The following is a 17,500-nucleotide window of genomic DNA, read 5'->3' as shown; positions in this document are numbered from 1 at the left end:
AACACGAAAACAAAACTACACCTCTTCAAAGCTTTTATTCTCCCCCTTTTAACCTATTGCCCTCTTGCACTCTCTCTTTCCGCTCCCACTAACCTCTCAAAACTTCAGAGGGTCCAGAATCGAGCAATTCGTTTCGCCCTTGGAACGAAATGGTTCGACTTTCGGTCCTCTCTCTCTACTCATGAGGAGTCCAACATCCCTCCTGTTAACATAACACACTACAACAGACTCAACAAACAGCTAACCTCATTTTCTGACAGACACACAAACACATACAATTTCATAACCAACCTTCCCCCAGCTTTCCGTCACCTCCCACACTGCAACCTCCTTGACCCTCCCACTGTGCCTCCTGACCCCATTTTCTAAATAACGGACTCCTTCACTCTCTCTTTCACTCTCTCTCTCTCTCTCTCTCTCTCTCTCTCTCTCTCTCTCTCTCTCTCTCTCTCTCTCTCTCTCTCTCTCTCTCTCTCTCTCTCTCTTTCTCTCTCTTTCTCTAATCTTCTCTACTACTCAAGGTGTCTGAGTGGAATCATCGTCGCACTCTCGTTCACGTGGGGCGAGCCCGTGTGCCTACACCTAGTGGTTTTTTCATATTTTTTGTCTTATGGCTTTGTATTCATCTTTTGTTTATTTTATGCATTATCTTTCTGTCTCGCAGCCTAGGTCCCAAGGAGGCACCGGACCGCTCCCGGGAAAAAGATGCGACAAAACACACCACCATTAACATTCCATGCCTCTGACCGAAGGAGTGGGCTCGCGTGCCAACACCTAGTGGTTTTTTTATATATTTTGTCTTATGGTTTTTTATTCATATTTTTGTGTTTTTTTATGCATTATTTTTCCGTCTCGCAGCCTAGGTTCTCAAAGGGACACCAGACCACTTTCAGATGAAAGAGGATAGCACGAACCGCACTTCTCCCACTGACGCCACGGCAATGGGGCCCCCGGCCGTTGGCATGACGTTCCGGTAGTGGTACCCCCCGTGGCAGTTATGGAGCGGCCAGCACTGATGGTGGGGACGGCAACCACACTATTCAGTGGAAGCCACTTCACCCCCCCCCACAGAGGTAGTTTGGTGCGGCCAGAGCTGGGTAGTAAGGTAGTCAAGAGATGGTGGGGCGGGGCCCTGGAAGCATCCATGCAGGAATCTCCATTCACCCCCCACCACCGGCGACTTACCGCGTGCAAGCAGATGGTATTAGATTTGACCCCTCGTTGCGGTGAGGGAGCCTTTTCGAGCCTCTGTCATTGCACATCCTACAATCACGTCAATCATTATCACAAACCATCCTCACCCTCCCCATGCACATAATACCACGACATTTTTTATATTCTCTCTTTTTTTTTTAGCAGGTTGGCCTTTTTGCAGGACAAGTCACAGGACACGAGATGAAAGGACCGACACCGCTTTTTCACCCACCACATTACATCACACAATAAATATCCCGCCCATCACCAAATCACTCTACTACTATCCGTGGTTCGGAACCCACGTAAAACTGTAGGTCCCTCCGCTATACGGATGTACTTCTTCCTCTGTCCTTCTTTGAACCAATAAAAAACACAAAAAAACCCTTTTTTACTCTGACTGTCCTTCACTCCTCTTTCACATCCTGATAATGCAGGCTCTGGATAGTCTGGCCCCTAACTTGTGCGTGGTTTGGCCTGGTGTTTTGGGTGCGTGGGCGGCGTCCGTTGCCGTGGCTGTTTTGGGCTTGGCTTGCTCGGTTGGTGGCGGACTCTCCTGCTTTCCCCGATAAGGACCTTGTCTCCCTTGCCATCTTAGAATGAATATAACACGCTAAAAAAAAAAAAAAAAAAAAAAAAAAAAAAAAAAGATGTCCTTCCTAATTCAAATTGCGCCTGGGTTAAGCCCCAGTGACTATTTCTCCTCCTACAATTCCCTTCTTATCACCCCCCTATTCTTCCCACTATCCCCACTTCTCCCTCCCCATCTTTTCTCTCTTTGTTATGTTATGTTATGTTATTTTGAGGCACATTCGTGAGCTTCCTGTTAGACCGTTCGGACGTCGTACTAGCAGCTCTCATCACCATGACTGGCCGCGGCAAGGGAGGCAAGGGTCTTGGAAAGGGAGGCGCCAAGCGTCACCGTAAGGTTCTGCGTGATAACATCCAGGGAATCACCAAGCCTGCTATCCGTCGTCTAGCTCGCCGAGGTGGCGTCAAGCGCATCTCTGGTCTCATCTACGAGGAGACTCGTGGGGTGCTCAAGGTGTTCCTTGAGAACGTTATCAGGGATGCTGTCACCTATACCGAGCACGCCAAGCGTAAGACCGTTACTGCCATGGACGTTGTCTACGCCCTCAAGCGTCAGGGCCGTACCCTGTACGGATTTGGTGGTTAAATCGCTCCATTATTGAGATGGTGCCAGCTATTCAGCTTGCATTATCATCATTGAATAACATCATCTCCCGGACCTTTTTAAGGTCCACAAACATGAAAAGAAAGAAGGACCATAGACTACTATTATTACTACTACTTTCTCATAACCATGTTCACTATCACTATCTGAGCTAAGAAAAGAAACCATTATTAATTATAACCATCTTTCTCACTTCATCAGGTCTTCTCCAAGTATTATTATTATTATCATTATTATTATTATTATTATTATTATTATTATTATCATTATTATTATTATTATTATTATTATTATTATTATTATTATTATTATTATTATCATTGACTTATTTCAATGATCACGCCCCTCATCGTTCTCAGTTTCTCATAAAACAAAATATACATTGAGATGAAAAAGACGCTCAACATATCACAATAGGCAACACATCTAATCAACTCTCCACTGTGACACACAGCAGGTACATTAGTAGAAATATAGTATACACTACTTGCTTATTATTGATATACCAGTATAGTCTACACAACTCTCTAGATGTTTGAACGTGTGGCTCCGAAGAGGAGCCGGATTGATGGTGATATTGGCTGAAGGGGAGGGAGGCCCTTTATTTACTTCTTCTCAGTCTTCTTGGGAAGGAGCACGGCCTGAATGTTGGGCAGCACGCCACCCTGTGCAATGGTGACTCCGGAGAGGAGCTTGTTAAGTTCCTCGTCGTTGCGGATGGCCAGCTGCAGGTGACGTGGGATGATGCGAGTCTTCTTGTTGTCACGGGCGGCATTGCCGGCAAGCTCAAGGACTTCAGCAGCCAGGTACTCCATAACTGCCGCAAGGTACACGGGGGCACCAGCACCCACGCGCTCGGCGTAGTTGCCTTTCCTTAGAAGGCGATGAATCCTGCCGACCGGGAACTGGAGTCCAGCACGACTGGAACGGGACTTTGACTTTCCCTTCACCTTTCCTCCCTTGCCGCGTCCAGACATGATAATGGATGTTGTGGTAGTAGTAGTAGTAGTAGTAGTTGTTGTTGTTGGTGATAAATGAGGAGCGCGAGTACTCTAACCTCGTCGGTAGCTCTGCGAGCAAGTAGTGAATTTTGGGAAAAACGGCTATATATACGCGAGATCAGATCGGCCCAGAGCGCATCTGGACCAATCAGGACGCTCGCTGAGGTGGCGACTCCTGATCCTGAGTAGGCACGCTAATATATATACCACTTTTCAACTGAGAAAACCACAACTGGGTACACTTCACACGTGTCCCAGAGAGTGGCAAAAGCGAAGTCGGCCCTCACCAGGCTGTACCGCTTCAGGGATCTGACCACTGGTCTCAAGCTCCACCTAATAAAGGCTTTGATTTTGCCCATTCTAACTTATCCACCTATTCCCTTGCATGCTCTCTCTAAAACAGCCATCAGCAAGCTTCAGCGGGTCCAGAACAACGCCCTGAGGTTCGCCTTCGGCACCAGATGGGACGACTTTGTCACCTCGGCTGCTCTTCACGAAGCCGCATCCCTCCCAGCCCTGAACGTCCGCCTTCACGATATGGCCGCCAGGGTTTGGGAACAGATGGATGCCGAGGAATGGGATCAGTTCCAGGCGCTGAGGACACAGCACGACGAGGCTCTACCCCGGGAACACGCCGGGTTCCCCAGGAGTCTTCGCCGAGTGCAAGACCCGCCTCCCGAACCCCGATACAGGTGAATGTTATATTTCCGTAACTCATTCCCCTATTAAATTCACAATCTACCTGTATCACTACTAGAAATTAGTCACTCTCCCCCCAAGCACTCTTTTACTGCTAGATAATTTGTCCGCAGATCACGCCATTATCATCACCGACTGCTGACTGAGAGAGAGCGAGCATCTGTCCTTCTCCTTCTGAGAGTAGAGGTACCGTGACGACAGTGGTGGACTGCAGCTAGCCACTAAGAGATCTGCCAGGCCTGATGACGCAGTGGTGGTTCCAGCATCGCGAACTTCCCCTCGCCCCCCCGCGCCCCGAGTCGCCGAGGGACCGGCCGACGTCCTGGCGAGGGGTAATCGTCCTCCGGGGTAGCCTGCTCAGCCCCCGGCAGCGGGACCGAGTTCGGGAAACGCACAGCTGAGGGGTTGGCTGGGGCTGACGGCGCCGCAGGCGTCGCCGAAGGCCTCCCCTTTGAACTCCCCCCCGAACCACCGACAGCGACTCCTAGAACCTCCGACATCGACCCGCGCCCAAGACACCTGCCCACCACCCTCTCCCCCGTCGCAGGACTCCCGAAATAATCGAGTGTATCGTTACAGTGCACAGTGAACATCCACGCGTGTTCTGTGACTCTCATGTTTATTTTGTACGTGATATTGTGACGATTTTTGCTCCCTCGTGTCTTATTTCTTCTTAAGCATTATGTACTCCTTAACGTTTCTACTGTGTCCCTCTGCATTTGACTCTCATGTTTATTTTGTACAAGCTATTGTGACAATTTTTGCTCCCTCGTGTCTTATTTCTTCTTAAGCATTATGTACTCCTTAACGGTTCTACTGTGTCCCTCTGCATTCTTTTTTCCTCCTCTCGATGTTTCCTCCCTTCTACCTTCGTCCCCCTAACTTCACCTCTCTTAAGCTAGTGCATCTCTCTTACCATCCTCTTCTTGCACCGCCTTCTCCAAACAATCTACTTTATGTGTGTCTTCTAGTTGCCCTTTACGACTCACCTGCTAACTCAGGTTTCCACCAAGAACTCATGTTCTGTAAATATTTTATGTCATTGCAACGTACTTGTAAATGTTATGTAAATATTATATGTAACCCTCCCCCACTCTATTCTATCTCACAGCAGTGCGGGTGGTTTTCCTCCGGGGACTCCGGTTTCCACCCTACAAATCGCTCTTGTACTGCCCTGTGACACTCATTACTTTACAGTAGCAAGCCTGACCGCCCGGCAACTTTTTTTCTCCCACTGTACTTCTATTTCTCCTCACTTTTTCTTCCCTGTGTACCAGTCTTGGTACACACACTGCCCCTTCTTGTAACACCCCCCTTTTTCTAAATAAAAACTTGAAAACTTGAAACTTGAAAACGCACACTCGTTCTCACAGCAGTACGGCGACACTATGCCTCCCAAAGCATCAGGAAAGGCTGCCAAGAAAGCTGGCAAGGCACAGAAGGCCATTGCCAAGGGCGACAAGAAGAAGAAGCGCAGGAGGAAGGAGAGCTACTCCATCTACATCTACAAGGTGCTCAAGCAAGTCCACCCAGACACTGGCGTGTCCTCCAAGGCCATGTCAATCATGAACTCGTTCGTGAATGACATTTTCGAGCGCATCGCTGCCGAGGCATCCCGCCTGGCACACTATAACAAGCGCTCCACCATCACCAGCCGGGAAATCCAGACCGCTGTCCGTCTTCTTCTGCCTGGTGAACTGGCAAAACACGCTGTTTCTGAAGGCACCAAGGCTGTTACCAAGTATACCTCCTCCAAGTAAACAGGCGGCCAGTATACTGCTGCCAGTATAAAATAATACCCGGCTCCATTGGAGCCACACTTGAAAAGGAAAAAAGATACGATATAGACAAATGCATTATTATTATAATTATTGTTATTATTATTAATATTATTATTATTATTATTTTTATTATTATTATTATTATTATTATTATTATTATTATTATCATTATTAATAATATTAATATTGTTGTTTTTATTATGATTATTATTATAATAATTATTGTATCATTATTATTATTATTATTATTATTATTATTATTATTATTATTATTATTATTATGCTTATTATTATCGTGATTATTATTCTGTGGAGATAAAGAAAAGATAAAAAAAAAATAGAGATAAAGAAAGATAAAAATTCTCCCAAGTGAAAGAGATATGGCCATGGAAGAGGGAATAATAATAATAATATAAAAAAAAAAAAAGGGGGGAAGGATATTGAGTTGAAAGTCGATACCTGATACTGAAAGATGGAAAATAAATATTTTCTTCCACAAAACCAAACAGATTGTCTATGAAAATTCTTTAATGAAAGAGATGTTTGGCCCTAAAAAGGGCCTAGATATTGCTGTTATGAAGATCATTCGTGGATGACTTCTTAGGCACGCTCGCCACGGATGCGACGAGCCAGTTGGATGTCCTTTGGCATGATAGTCACGCGCTTGGCATGGATGGCGCACAGGTTGGTATCCTCAAACAGACCCACGAGGTAAGCCTCGGAAGCTTCCTGGAGAGCCATGACAGCAGAGGACTGGAAGCGGAGGTCAGTCTTGAAATCCTGAGCAATTTCACGCACCAGGCGCTGGAAAGGCAGTTTCCTGATAAGCAGCTCAGTGCTCTTCTGATAACGGCGGATCTCACGGAGAGCAACGGTTCCAGGCCTGTAACGGTGGGGTTTCTTGACACCTCCAGTGGCTGGAGCAGACTTGCGAGCTGCCTTTGTAGCAAGCTGCTTGCGGGGCGCCTTGCCACCAGTGGACTTGCGAGCCGTTTGCTTGGTACGTGCCATAGTTGTGGTAACAACAACTCACAACGAACACTCAGCTGAGTCTGCCCGCGCTTATAAACATAACATAACATAACAAAGAGAGAAAAGATGGGGAGGGAGAAGTGGGGATAGTGGGAAGAATAGGGGGGTGATAAGAAGGGAATTGTAGGAGGAGAAATAGTCACTGGGGCTTAACCCAGGCGCAATTTGAATTAGGAAGGACATCTTTTTTTTTTTTTTTTTTTTTTTTTTTTTTAGCGTGTTATATTCATTCTAAGATGGCAAGGGAGACAAGGTCCTTATCGGGGAAAGCAGGAGAGTCCGCCACCAACCGAGCAAGCCAAGCCCAAAACAGCCACGGCAACGGACGCCGCCCACGCACCCAAAACACCAGGCCAAACCACGCACAAGTTAGGGGCCAGACTATCCAGAGCCTGCATTATCAGGATGTGAAAGAGGAGTGAAGGACAGTCAGAGTAAAAAAGGGTTTTTTTGTGTTTTTTATTGGTTCAAAGAAGGACAGAGGAAGAAGTACATCCGTATAGCGGAGGGACCTACAGTTTTACGTGGGTTCCGAACCACGGATAGTAGTAGAGTGATTTGGTGATGGGCGGGATATTTATTGTGTGATGTAATGTGGTGGGTGAAAAAGCGGTGTCGGTCCTTTCATCTCGTGTCCTGTGACTCGTCCTGCAAAAAGGCCAACCTGCTAAAAAAAAAAAAAAAAAAAAAAAAGAGAGAATATAAAAAATGTCGTGGTATTATGTGCATGGGGAGGGTGAGGATGGTTTGTGATAATGATTGACGTGATTGTAGGATGTGCAATGACAGAGGCTCGAAAAGGCTCCCTCACCGCAACGAGGGGTCAAATCTAATACCATCTGCTTGCACGCGGTAAGTCGCCGGTGGTGGGGGGTGAATGGAGATTCCTGCATGGATGCTTCCAGGGCCCCGCCCCACCATCTCTTGACTACCTTACTACCCAGCTCTGGCCGCACCAAACTACCTCTGTGGGGGGGGGTGAAGTGGCTTCCACTGAATAGTGTGGTTGCCGTCCCCACCATCAGTGCTGGCCGCTCCATAACTGCCACGGGGGGTACCACTACCGGAACGTCATGCCAACGGCCGGGGGCCCCATTGCCGTGGCGTCAGTGGGAGAAGTGCGGTTCGTGCTATCCTCTTTCATCTGAAAGTGGTCTGGTGTCCCTTTGAGAACCTAGGCTGCGAGACGGAAAAATAATGCATAAAAAAACACAAAAATATGAATAAAAAACCATAAGACAAAATATATAAAAAAACCACTAGGTGTTGGCACGCGAGCCCACTCCTTCGGTCAGAGGCATGGAATGTTAATGGTGGTGTGTTTTGTCGCATCTTTTTCCCGGGAGCGGTCCGGTGCCTCCTTGGGACCTAGGCTGCGAGACAGAAAGATAATGCATAAAATAAACAAAAGATGAATACAAAGCCATAAGACAAAAAATATGAAAAAACCACTAGGTGTAGGCACACGGGCTCGCCCCACGTGAACGAGAGTGCGACGATGATTCCACTCAGACACCTTGAGTAGTAGAGAAGATTAGAGAAAGAGAGAGAAAGAGAGAGAGAGAGAGAGAGAGAGAGAGAGAGAGAGAGAGAGAGAGAGAGAGAGAGAGAGAGAGAGAGAGAGAGAGAGAGAGAGAGAGAGAGAGTGAAAGAGAGAGTGAAGGAGTCCGTTATTTAGAAAATGGGGTCAGGAGGCACAGTGGGAGGGTCAAGGAGGTTGCAGTGTGGGAGGTGACGGAAAGCTGGGGGAAGGTTGGTTATGAAATTGTATGTGTTTGTGTGTCTGTCAGAAAATGAGGTTAGCTGTTTGTTGAGTCTGTTGTAGTGTGTTATGTTAACAGGAGGGATGTTGGACTCCTCATGAGTAGAGAGAGAGGACCGAAAGTCGAACCATTTCGTTCCAAGGGCGAAACGAATTGCTCGATTCTGGACCCTCTGAAGTTTTGAGAGGTTAGTGGGAGCGGAAAGAGAGAGTGCAAGAGGGCAATAGGTTAAAAGGGGGAGAATAAAAGCTTTGAAGAGGTGTAGTTTTGTTTTCGTGTTGCTGTCGCGAAATCTTTCGAGGTTGCTCAAGGCCACGGCGGCTAAAGCAGCTTTTTGGTTTATATGTATGTTGAATTTGAGGTGCTTGTCGATGGTGAGGCCAAGCACTTTGTTGTTGTTACTGATGGGGATTGGGTTGGGGTGTGGAACAATGTTGTTCAATGAGATTTGGCGAGGCTGACTTTTTTTTATGTTAAAGTAGGTGACTTTAGATTTTTCGGGATGGGAGAGGATTCGCCATTTCATCTCCCATAGGCTAGTCGCCGTCAGTTCCCGTTGAATTTTGTCTGTGAGGAGATCTAACGACCTGGCTCGAGCCAATTGCGTTACATCGTCCGCGTATTGAATGGTTAATGAATCATTATGAACTGGAGGGGGCATGTCAGCTGTATACATGTTGAAAAGGGTGGGGGACAGTACAGAGCCTTGTGGGACTCCAGCCTGAGGGGAAAAGGATGTTGAAAAGGTGCCCTGATGACAGATTCTTGTCCGTCTCTCTACCAGAAAACTACATAGTATGCGTTGCGTTAGGGGGGGAAGGTTGAAGTTGTTGCAAATTTTGTGTTTTAAGCCTGCGTGCCAAACAGTGTCAAATGCTTTTTTGACATCTTTTGTTACAAGGGCTGCTCTGAAATAGGGCTTATTGAAATTTAAGTATGCAACTATGCTGTTTAGAGCGTCCTCGGTTGAGGCGTTCCTCCGGAAGCCGAACTGCTGTGGTGCCAGCAGCTCGTTACCTTCGAGGAACGCTCTCAATCTTAAATTGATGAGGCGTTCAAAGGTTTTTCCGAGAATTTCAAGGAGGCTAATGGGGCGATAGTTTTCTGGTAAGTGGGAGTTTTTTCCGGGCTTAGCAATGAGGGTGATGTTTGAAATTTTGAATGCCTTAGGAAAGTATCCAGAGGCAAGGCAGGCGTTGAAAATCTCCGTCAGGCTGGATATAGTTTCTTGGGGAAGGTTCCGCACCATGGGCCAGGTGACTCCTGAGGGGCCAGGGGCTCGCCGCGGAGTATGCCTGAGCAACCTGGCGACATCATCCTCCTCAATAGGTGTGGTGAGAGGGTGTTGGGGGTTGAGGCGTATTTTTTGTATAGTGTTATGTGGAATCGTGTTTGCTAGGTTGTGGCGTGCACGATCGATGATGTTGTTTATGTGGGCAATACTGGGCTCGTGGAGTGGGAGAGGGTGTGGTTGGAAAGTATTGTGCCAGTGTGTCTTGAAGATGCTGGTGACTTGTTCTGGGTTTGTGATGCGATCCCCGTTCACTAGGAGGTACTCGAATCTTTCCCGCTGGCATCCCCTCAGCCTGTACACCATGTGCCAGAACTGTGTAGGATTACTGCAGCGGGTTCTGTCCATATGGGAGACTAGATTCCTCCAGTGAGCGCTGTGATCTTCCTGTAGGCTATTTGTTATGTGTGTACGAAGGGTGCAAAGATCTCCGTAGATAGGTGTGTGGTTGTGCTTGTTTTTTAAAAAGCGTGTTCTGTAGCACACTAGCAGCCTTTGTGTTCTAATGGAAGGTCGGAAGTCTATATGAATTATATGTTGTTTTGTTGGTATGTGTCTGTTGGCTGATGTCAGAATATTGTTGTGTAACGTCTCTAAGGCACTGTCTATGTCTGTGTAGGGTTGGCCTTCGAGCTGTGTTGGTTGGTGTAAGTCTGTGAGTGTTTTCTTGAAGCTCTCCCAGTCGGCGGAGCGGTAGTCGGAGACAGGTGGGGATGGGGTGGATATGGGATTGGAGGATATTTTGAGGATTAGGGGAACGTGGTCAGAACCACAGAGTGGTCCATGGGAGATATAGTGGTGGAAAAGTAGGGATTGCCGATTGGAGAGGATGAGATCTGGCCTGCCATTCCCATTGTGCGTAAAGCATGTGGGGAAGTCAGGTCCAAGGAAACGGAGGCGTTTCAGTTGTGTTAGTTGAAGGAGTTCGTGTCCGTGTTGGTTGTTGTTTGAGTGTTTGAAGGCGGTGTGTTTGGCGTTTAGGTCTGCAAGTATGTAGACCGGGATATTTGTGTGATTGAAAAGATTGTTGAGGCTGGTGAGTGGGAGCCCAGTTTTTGGTCTGCTGTATGTGGTGGCAATGAGAAATTGCCCATGTTGTGTTTCGATCTTGGTGGCCAGGAAGTGGGCTGAGGGCCAGTTGGTTATGTGTATGTGTTTGATGGTACATTTTACCATGAGAGCTACGCCGTCATGATGCGTACCTGTTGTGTAGCGTGTGTTGTAGCCATATAGTTTTATGGGTTTTGGTGGTGAACCTGTGTGGTTGAGGAGGACGATGTCTGGATCGATCGATCGAATTGCTTCTGAAATATGGTGTCTGTTATTCCAGAAACCGCGACAGTTTAATTGTATTATTGTGAGCATGATTTAAGTGTTTTTTTATGTGTTTTTTTTACCCCTCGACGCGGTTCGTGTAGAGGGGGGGGAGGGTTGGGGCACTGTCGCTAGGTGTCGCTTTGTTTCAGTCTTTTTTGTGGTGTTAGTGGTGTTGGCAGTAGTGGTGGTAGAGGTAGAGGTAGATCGTGGTGGAGAGGGCTTTTGGGGCTGCGATTCCCCACAAGCTGAGTCCTCTTCAATAACCAATTCCCCAGGTGAAGGGGGACTAGCGTTATTAGGTGTGGTGTGTTCAGGTTCTTGGAGTGTGAGTGTTGGGGCGTGTGTTTCCTCATTTTGTTCTGGGTAGTTTTGTTTGAAGTGTTCTTGGTTTGTCTGGTGGAAGTGTGGTGGAAGTTTTATTGTGGGGCAGCCATTGTACTCAAGCAAGGAGTTCATTGTTTCTGCCTGTTTTTTTAGATCACCAAATGAGGTTTGGATTGAATATTTTATTATAATTTCTGCAAGCAGAAGTTTCTCGGTGTTTGTGTTTGTATTTTTTGGTGTGAGAGAGTAGGGTGTGGTGGCTTGGGCGTAGGAAGTGGTTGGCTGAGGAGTGGTCTGTGGTGAGTTTTGTTGTTTTTGGTGAGCGCGTTTTATTTGGCATTTAAAGGAAACGGCAGTGTGTTCGCCGTTGCAATTCGCGCATTTTATGGTGGAGGCCTGGCAATTCCTATAATCGTGGCCCCTAGCTGCACACTTGGAGCACACTTGTTCTGTTTCTTTGCACTGGTTTGTGCGGTGGCTGAATTGATAACACTTGTAGCACTGGGTGACTGGGAGGTATTCTTCTATGTTAATATTGTATGAGGGCACTATTTGAGAAAATAGCTTAATGCCTTTGTTTTTTAAAAGTTCGGCCTGTTGTTTTGAGCGTAGTTTAATCTTCAGCATATGGACTTTTGGGATGATGAGTAGTTCGTCAATCTGTGTATCATTCTTTTCCTGGATTTCAGTCAGGAGGTTGTCGTTGGTCTTTTTTAAGATGTACTCGTCTACTCGCCGGGCAAGGATCGTTCGAGCCGATTTCTGCTCCGGAGACTCGACGAGCTCGAAGCCAAGAAGTTTTAAGTTTTCGGTCGCTTGGTGAGACGTGTGGTTATCACGGTCCGCGTCATTAGCTAAACCGATAATGATGTAGGGGCCAGATTTGAAGCATTTCGTGTGGGGGACCTGGGTTCTGGAAAAGAAAGCATTGCTAAGGTCAGCAGGGATGTTAGCAGTTTTTATTTTGTATCTTATAGTCCGGTCAGGGGGGCGTGGGAAGGCCATCCCGTCATGGGGCGGGGCCCTATGACGATTATAGCCTTGTAGAGGTGGCGCTACAGCCTTGTGGCGCTACAGCCTTATGAGTGCTACAACCACGAGTACCTATAACAACCTATTGTTGTTTCCTATCGTCCTAGTGCCCTATATCCCGAGGGGGATCCTAGCTGGAGGGAAGGAAGCCCTAAATATCTGACCCTGAGGTAGGGTTTGTACTCTGCCGAAGATTCTCCAGGCTGCTCTGGCCAGCACTGGAGGCCCCGGTGGCTAGAGAGCGCGGAAAAGGCTTGCCTAAGGCCCAGTCCTGACTCTGTTGCCGGTACGAAGAGAGGAAGAGAAGAAGTAGGAGGAACAGAGTTGGCGCAAGTCACTTATACCAGGTGAGTTGCTGCAGTCTTCCAGCGATACCCTTAGGTGAGGCTCTCTCCACCAGGCACGTAGGGAAAACCGCGGCGCCTCAAAGCGACTGCCGGGTGTCTATCTGTATCTTTTTTTTTGTAAGCAGACCAGGGCCTGATTGTTTGTAGGTGAGCTGGGAGCGAAGCTGCTCCTTTCTCGGTGATTCGTGGGCGAGTGTGTGCGCCTTGCCTCCTGTCGGACTTTTCTTGGGCACAGGAGTGAAAGCAGGAGCGGAGCTTGGCGCCGATTGGTTCCTTACGGACCCGGGAGGCGGAGCTTGTATCTCAGCGGCACGGTGAGGGGCGGAGCTTCTTCCTTGAGCGGTGTCTTCCGGTTGGCTGGCTGCTGCTAGCTGGGAGTGCTGGAACTGGGAGATCCTTCTCCTTCAACAGCTGGAGGTAGAATGTTAGCCCGCGCTTCCCACAAAATCCCTTTATATATGAATCGGGTGGGCCCGACGACTCCAACCCTGCCTTGTGATTGGTCAGAAACGTCCAGTGAGGCTCATCGCCCACGCAGTCACCGCATGAAAGATGTGATCATTATTGTTAGTCTAATTCATTTTGTTCTTATTCTTATTCTTATTCTTATTCTTTCTTCCCTCATTCATAACAAATCTTGGAAAATATACAGCAGAACTGACATGTCATTTAAAATTCTAAGACAATTAGCAAGAAAGTTGTGATATTCTTATTTTTTTCATTCTTTTTATTCTATTTTTTTCTTATTCTTGTCATAATTAATATTGTTATCTTTATTATTTTCATTTTTTTTTATTATTCTTCCTTATCTTATTCTTATTTATCCTACTTTTAGAGAGATGAGGCTTGTGCGGTCACCCATCCAAGTTCTGCCCGGACCCCCTGCTTAACCTTGCTGATCCCGCCGTCAGCTGATTGGTCAAGAGCGGAGAACAAGGTGTTGGGAGGGCTTATTTCTCTTATTCTTATTCTTTCCTGTATTGTTGTTGCATTGTTGTGCTGAAAATGTTGGAAAATATGCACTAAAATTAACCCTTCATTCATAATTCTACGACAATTAGCAAGAGAGATATATTATTACTTTTTTCCCTTATTTTTGTTCTTTTTATTCTTAATCTTCTTTTTTTTATTATAGTTGTTATTGTTATTTTATTATTTTCGTTTTTCGTTCATTCTCCTCATTCTTATTGCTATTTTTTTCTATTCTCAGAGAGATGAGGCTTTTGTGGTCACCCATCCAAGTTCTTCCCGGACCCCCTGCTTAACTGCGCTGATCCCGCCGTTAGCTAATTGGCCAAGACCGGAGAACTAGGTGTTGGGAGGCCTTCTTTCTATTATTCTTATTCTTTCTTCCCCCATTCATATCGTTGTATTGGAAATGTTGGAAAATATACAAAAGAATTCACCCTTCTATGACAATTAGGAAGAAAGACATGGGATGCTTTCTTTCTTTTTTTTTATATTCCTTTATTGTAATTTTTCTTATTCTTGTTATAATAATTCTTACTGTTATCTTTATTACTTAAAATTTTCGTTCATTCTCCCTATTCTTATTCTTATTTTTTTTATTTATTTATTTTTTTTCAGACAGATGAGGCTTGTGTAGTCACCCATCCAAGTATTGCCCGAAACCCCTGCGTAATCTCGACGATTTCATTTGACAATACCTATTTACTTATTTATTTATTATTATATTTATAAAAAAAAAAAAAGAAGAAAAGAAGATGAAGAATAAGGTATGTAATCGAAATACTCTCTCTATACTGTAGCAATAGTTTAGCTGGATGTACTTGTATTGTGTCAAAAATACTTGCAATATCTGCAATTGTAACCTGCAGTGTCGGCATAATGCATAATTAAGCAATGAAAAGAAAAATTAATAAAAGAATAAATGAAAAAAAGAAAGAAAAAAAGATACAATTAACAATTAAATATATTAGCTACCCCTCTACGTTTCTTTATCACTGCAGAAAAATGGAAACATTTTAACGTAGACTTGTCAAAATTCAACTGAAATTAAGGGTTAAATAAGGATTGTCACCCCTTCCCCAGAGGATATTCATTGTCTTTTAATATATATATATATATATATATATATATATATATATATATATATATATATATATATATATATATATATATATATATATATATATATATATATATATATATATATATATATATATATATATATTCTTTTTATTTAAAGTCTTATTTAGAGAGAGAGAGAGAGAGAGAGAGAGGTAACGTCCTTGAGGATAGCAGCTCGTCTACGCTCCGCTCAGTGATCAGCGTTAGAATGTAATTCCTCATTTCTTTAAAAAAAAAAAAAAAAAAAAAAAACAGAAACTTTATTTAGGGGGCTTGCTGGAAACAAACTACAATGGAGGAAAGAACAATATGTCTGCTATATGACCCACCCAGTTAAATTTTCAAGAAGCAAACGCAAGTTGGAAAATACGAGGAAGATAAATTTTCATTTATATACGTTTTATGGTAATTTCTGCCACGCCTTCCTCTATTCATCAAACGTCACTGACACTTATTCCCTTTATTTTTTACTTTACAGAATCTTTTGTAGGGCAAGACTCTAGAGGATATGTGCTTTCATAAATTCTATAATGCTTTGCTTATCATAGAGACATAAAAAAAAAAAATAATAATAATAAAAATAAATAAATTAATTAATTTAAAAAATCAAAATAAATAGATATATAAATTAATTAATCAATCAAATAAATTTCTATGCTTCACCTTTATAGCATTCGTATGAATGTCAAAACAAAACAAAAAATATAAATATAAATAATAATATGAAAAAAAAAAATTACTAAATATATGAAAAATAGCATTACTACTACTACTACTACTACTACTACTACTGCTACTACTACTACTATTTTTTTTTTTTTTTTTATGTAGGAAGGACACTGGCCAAGGGCAACAAAAATGTAATAAAAAAAATGCCCACTGAAATGCCAGTCCCATACAGGGGTCAAAGCAGTGGTCAAAAAATGATGAATGAGTGTCTTGAAACCTCCCTCTTGAAGGAATTCAAGTCATAGGAAGGTGGAAATACGGAAGCAGGCAGGGAGTTCCAGAGTTTACCAGAGAAAGGGATGAATGATTGAGAATACTAGTTAACTCTTGCGTTAGAGAAGTGGACAGAATAGAGGTGAGAGAAAGAAGAAAGTCTTGTGCAGCGAGGCCACGGAAGGAGGGGAGGCATGCAGTTAGCAAGATCAGAAGAGCAGTTAGCATGAAAATAGCGGTAGAAGACAGCTAGATATGCAACATTGCGGCGGTGAGAGAGAAGCTGAAGACAGTCAGTTAGAGGAGAGGAGTTGATGAGACGAAAAGCTTTTGATTCCACCCTGTCTAGAAAAGCAGTATGAGTGGAACCCCCCTCAGACATGTGAAGCATACTCCATACATGGACGGATAAGGCCCTTGTACAGAGTTAGCAGCTGGGGGGGTGAGAAAAACTGGCGGAGACGTCTCAGAACACCCAACTTCATAAAAGCTGTTTTAGCTAGAGATGAGATGTGAAGTTTCCAGTTCAGATTATAAGTAAAGGACAGACCGAGGATGTTCAATGTAGAAGAGGGGGACAGTTGAGTGTCATTGAAGAAGAGGGGATAGTTGTCTGGAAGGTTGTGTCGAGTTGATAGATGGAGGAATTGATTTTTTGAGGCATTGAACAATATCAAGTTTGTTCTGCCCCAATGAGAAATTTTAGAAAGATCAGAAGTCAGGCGTTCTGTGGCTTCCCTGCGTGATATGTTTACCTCCTGAAGGGTTGGACGTCTATGAAAAGACGTGGAAAAGTGCAGGGTGGTATCTTCAGCGTAGGAGTGGATAGGACAAGAAGTTTGGTTTAGAAGATCATTAATGAATAATAAGAAGAGAGTGGGTGACAGGACAGAACCCTGAGGAACACCACTGTTAATTGATTTAGGAGAAGAACAGTGACCGTCTACCACAGCAGCAATAGAACGGTCAAAAAGGAAACTTGAGATGAAGTAAACAGAGAGAAGGATAGAAACCGTAGGAGGGTAGTTTGGAAATCAAAGCTTTGTGCCAGACTCTATCAAAAGCTTTTGATAATTATGTCCAAGGCAACAGCAAAAGTTTCACCAAAATCTCTAAAAGAGGATGACCAAGACTCAGTAAGGAAAGCCAGAAGATCACCAGTAGAGCGGCCTTGACGGAACCCATACTGGCGATCAGATAGAAGGTTGTGGAGTGATAGATGTTTAAGAATCTTCCTGTTGAAGATAGATTCAAAAACTTTAGATAGGCAGGAAATTAAAGCAATAGGATGGTAGTTTGAGGGATTAGAACGGTCACCCTTTTTAGGAACAGGTTGAATGTAAGTAAACTTCCAGCAAGAAGGAAAGGTAGTGTTGACAGACAGAGCTGAAAGAATTTGAATAGGCAAGGTGCAAGCATGGAGGCATTGTTTCGGAGAACAATAGGAGGGACCCCATCCGGTCCATAAGCCTTCCGAGGGTTTAGGCCAGC

Source organism: Scylla paramamosain, unplaced genomic scaffold, assembly GCF_035594125.1.
Source record: "Scylla paramamosain isolate STU-SP2022 unplaced genomic scaffold, ASM3559412v1 Contig110, whole genome shotgun sequence".
Taxonomy (NCBI): domain Eukaryota; kingdom Metazoa; phylum Arthropoda; class Malacostraca; order Decapoda; family Portunidae; genus Scylla; species Scylla paramamosain.
The sequence above is the reverse complement of the archived record's forward strand: the minus strand, read 5'-3'. Positions refer to the sequence as shown.